The 4,937-nt window shown below is 36.1% G+C and overlaps 1 pseudogene; it reads right to left on the reverse strand.

The window, feature by feature from the left end:
- Positions 1–3,754: 3,754 nt before the first annotated feature.
- Positions 3,755–4,937, reverse strand: part of LOC101579503 — a 6,773-nt pseudogene continuing 5,590 nt past the window's right edge.

Genomic DNA, 4,937 nt, shown 5'->3' on the forward strand with positions numbered 1-4,937 from the left:
GCCAAGAGGCAAGATGTCATCATATGCATTCTTTGTGCAAACTTTCTGAGAGGAGCACAAGAAGAAGCACCCAGATGCTTCTGTTAACTTCTCAGAGTTTTCTAAGAAGTGCTCAGAGAGATGGCAGACCATGTCTGCTAAAAAAAAAGGGAAATTTGAAGATATGGAAAAGTGGAAAAGGCTCATTATGAAAGAGAAATGAAAACTTATATCCTTCCTAAAGGAGAAACAAGAAGGAAGTTTAAGGATCCCAATGTGCCCAAGAGGCTTCCATCAGCTCTCTTGTTCTGTTCTGAGTATTGCCCAAAAATCAAAGGAGAACATCTTGGCCTTTCCATTGGTGATACCACAAAGAAACTTGGAGAAATGTGGAATAAAACTGTAGCAGATGACAAGCAGCCATATGAGAAGAAGGCTACTAAGCTGAAGGAAACGTGTGAAAAGGACATCGCTGCCTACCAGACTAAAGGAAAACCTGGTGAAGCAAAATAAAGAGTTGTCAAGGCTGAAAAAATCAAGAAAAAGAAGGAAGAGAATGAGAATGAGGAAGATGAGGATGAAGAGGACAAAGAAGAAGATGAAGAGGATGAGGAGGATCAAGAAGAAGATGATGATGAATAAGTTGGTTCTAGAGCAGTTTTTTCTTGTCTATAAAACATTTAACCCCCCATACACAACTCACTCCCTTTGAAGAAAAAAAATTGAAATATAAGGCTGTGTAAGATTTGTTTTTAAACTGTACAGTGTCCTTTTTTTGTATACTTAACACACTACTGAATGTGTCTTTAGCTAGCCCAGTCTTGGTGATATTTTCCAATAGCCACTAATCTTACCTGCTACAGTATGGGGGTTGTAAATTTGCTTGGAAATTTAAAGCGGGTTCTTGTTGGTGCACAGCACAAATTAGCTATATATGGGAAGGGTAGTTTTTCATCTTTAGTTGTCTCTGATGCAGCTTATATAAAATAATTGTTCTGTTAACTGAATACCACTCTATAATTGCAAAAAAAAGTTTAAACTGTTTTGTTGACATTCTGAATGCTTCTAAGTAAATACAGCTTTTTATTAGAAAAAAAAAACAGGGGCTGGTGAGATGGCTCAGTGGTCTAAAGCACCTACTTAGAACAAGCTAAGCTAAACAAAAGCACAGGGACCACGGTTCAATCCCCCAGCACCACATGCCAGCCAACCCCGCCCCCTGGTGGGCTGAGCTGGCCACACACACACACACACACACACACACAAAATAAATAAATAAAAATTCCATTTATAAAAAAAAAAAAAAGAAAGAAAAAAAAAACAGCTGAAAGGTTCCTATCACCTAGTGAAATCATACCTGTCATACCAATATAGGGCAAGATTATTACTCACCGCTGCTGCTCCTCCCTTTCTTGCTTTTGCTGCTTTAGGTGTTTTTCGCTACCGTGAACTGCTGCCCTCTACCACATGCCACTCTGCCTCGGAGCCAGCTGACTATGGACTGAAACCTCCACAAACTGTAAGCTTAATAAACCTTTCCTCCCTTAAAAAAAAATATATATATATATTATATATATATAATTACTCACATTTCTGTGTAGATGCTTATATGAAGAAGTCCTTTGCACCAGTTATATGAAATATGACATGCACAATTATAAAGAATACATAAAATATTGGAAAATGACAAATGGTTTTTACTGGTTTGTATACTTATGGTACTATACTTTACAATTTTAGGCATATTTGTACTTACAAAAAAGATTGCTAAGTCACAGTAATCAACACACTCTGCTCCAATGGCAGCAGTCCCATATATGTCACATTTACAATGCTTGGGGGTACCAGGTATTGAAGTGAGAACCTTGTGCTCATGAAGATAGGCACTGCACCACTGAGCTATCCCCCCTCAGTACTGTGTCTTTTGATTGAGTAAAAACTCATACTGTGTGATTGATCTACTACATCTAGGCTTTTATTAGTTCTGTAGTGTTCAGTCAGCAAAGAAATTATCTAACAATTCTTTTCTCAGTCAGTCTACCATTGTGAAGTAGCATCTGACCTTAAACGAGATAAATACATATAATTTTACCAAGAAAGGAGAACACAAATATTAAAAAAATGAAAAATGTACATTTGAAAAGTTATAAACTATATTAATGAGTAACTGCATGCTTATTAAAACATAAGTGTAGTAATTGATTGCTTCCTTGGAGCTAAAACTGTCTTCATCTTTGTAGTTAGTTCCCTTTTGATAATACAGAAAACCCAACATCTGGCTACTGAGAAGTTTCAGTCTTGTTTGTGGAGTGCTGATATTCTAGGCTGTGGAGATCTGCAAACTAAAGTATAAATTTCCATGGTGTAAACTGTGGGGAGTGAAAATGAGATTAATTCTGTGAAGGCATGTATAAATGTTTTTCCAGGTCTTAGTGCATAATTGTTTCTTTTCTATTTTGTTTTGCTTTTTTTTGTTTTGTTTTGGGTACTAGGGATTGAACTCAGATCTGATACCTGGAGCCATATTCCCTACTCTTTATTTTAATTTATATTTTTGCTGTTGTTTATGAGCATCTCCCTAAATCGCTCACCTGCCCATAGTGGGCTCAAACTTGTAATTGTCATACTTCAGCCTCAAAGCATTCTGGGATTGTGGGCATGTGCTACTAAACCTAGCATAACTGTGCTTTTATTGGAAGCCAGAAAGGATGAAGACAGAGTTAAATAAATAAATAGTTAAAATCCTCTTATTTCCCTTTCTTAATGTAAAACTAATTCACCTATGTAAATATATATGTGCATTCATTTACGCACACCATATAACTATACAAACATAAAAAATTATACATATGTAACAAATTCATGCCTACTCTCACATTTTTGTACTTTTTTTGGTACAGTGATTATCTCACTCCATTCTCTCTTCAATAACCAATTTGATTCTTGTTCTCTCTCCTATCTTCTTCCTTTCTTATTCATATCTATTTGGCACCGGCTAAAATATATACATTTATAATTTAGTATATACTATTTTTTGTCACTAACCACAGGTAATAAAGCACAAGCATATATATGTAATTATACAAATATATATATGTATGTATATATAGGCATATATGCAGTTTGTTATCAATATACCAGCACTATACTTATTATGAAACTTCCCTTTATTCTCTTTTCTCACTCATTAACTCATAAAACAACTCAAAACAAGATAATATTTAGTGACTTCAAAATAGATCATAATATTAATGAGCTATTTTCTTATTGCATTTTTCTACTAATGGCAGTTCTATCATTCTATTTCTGACACTAAAATAAGATAATGACTTTCTGTAATTGCTTTCATCAATAACCCATTTAATTTAATTAAAATAGTTATTAGATCAAATGATTGATTTAATAACATGCAGTGATTTTAGTATATATTACTAAGTATTTTTTCTCTTTCAAGCACAGCTGTAGGTATGCTTTCATCCTTTCCTGTAGGGAAAGGAGAAAGGCTTTGAGTTAGGTGAGGTTAATTCTTGCAACCTTTCTGGTGAAATAAACTAGGATGAAATTGTCAAAAATGATGAAATTATCAAAAATTGTACTGTAGGGAGAAAAAGAAAAGATGCACTCCTTTTTTGTGTGTGGGGGTTACCTTTTTTATTCCATTGGGTATTTTGTAGTTCAGAGACTCAGAACATCTGCTGCAAGCTGTGCTATGAAGCCTCTCTAGGCAGTCTCTGGTCCTACACCAGCACAGACTGGCCAGGACCACTGTCTGTAGTCACGTGCTGTGGTCTGACATGGATGTCTCTAAAGGCATGTCACTTTCATTCATTTCAGTTTCAAAGGTTTCGTCCAAGGAAGGTCTGGAATCTGGAGTTTTCTTGGAGTTTTCCAATGGCGCAAATCCTGTTTCTTCTGCAGTCTGTTTTTCTACTTCAAATTCTCTGAAATCCCACGGAGGTGAAATAATGATTTTTAGTGTCTTCATTATATGGACATCAAAGCATAACATCTTAATTTGTCTTTAATGTCTGCTCCAATATAAGCTTCAGAATCCACTAATGTACATTTCAACGAAATGACCAAGCATTGTAGCAGAAAACATACCATCATGCCTAAGACCAAGGACAGTGTGAAAATAGTCCACAGCATTTTCAAAGTTGCCCATCAGACTATGGATATATCCTATGGCAGAATAGGTGGGTGCATTCTGAGCAATTAATACCAATGCTTGCTGGTGGTAATCCAATGCCTCAGCATATTTTTTAAGTTTTCTGCAGACATGCCCCAAGTTGTTCAACAAGGGTTCCCATTTGTCAACTGTTACCTCATTCACAATTGCTTTAATTTTTTCCAAAACTTCAAGAAACCATTTTTCTGCTGTTTTCCATTCTCCATTCTGAAAGGCAACCACACCAACCTCATGGATTACAAAAGGGTCTTCTGGTGCAATGCTCAGAGCTTGGTCCAAGAATCTCCAGCCCGTTTTAAGCTATTAGTCAAACAATATTCTAATCCAATACACAGCATTGGTAGATGACACCCTTTCATCAGCTGTGCTGCTGTAAAGTAGGCAGCCACGGCCTGGTCATGCTCACTCTCAACAGCAAATGAATGCTCACGCCCTCTCAACAGCATATGCATGCAGGCCTGTAGGTCTTCTCCAATGTTGTAGCTTTGCTGAGATGTCTTTTGGCATTTTAATTTTTATGATCAACCATGAGATAATAACATACCTTTGCAAATCAAGACACAGGATAACTAAGACATTTTCTTTATTCAGCTCCACAAGTGTCCCTATATGTGCTGGTAAACAATTTGCTTTGAAAGGATCCTTTTCCATTACTGTAGATGCAAGCTTGTAGCACATCTTAAAATCAGTTATAATATTTATTTATTTATTTATTTGAGAGAGAGAGAGAGAGAGAGAGAGAGAGAGAGAGAGAGAGAGAGAGAGAGAG

This window comes from Octodon degus, unplaced genomic scaffold (assembly GCF_000260255.1).
Source record: "Octodon degus isolate 3935 unplaced genomic scaffold, OctDeg1.0 scaffold00013, whole genome shotgun sequence".
Taxonomy (NCBI): Eukaryota; Metazoa; Chordata; class Mammalia; order Rodentia; family Octodontidae; genus Octodon; species Octodon degus.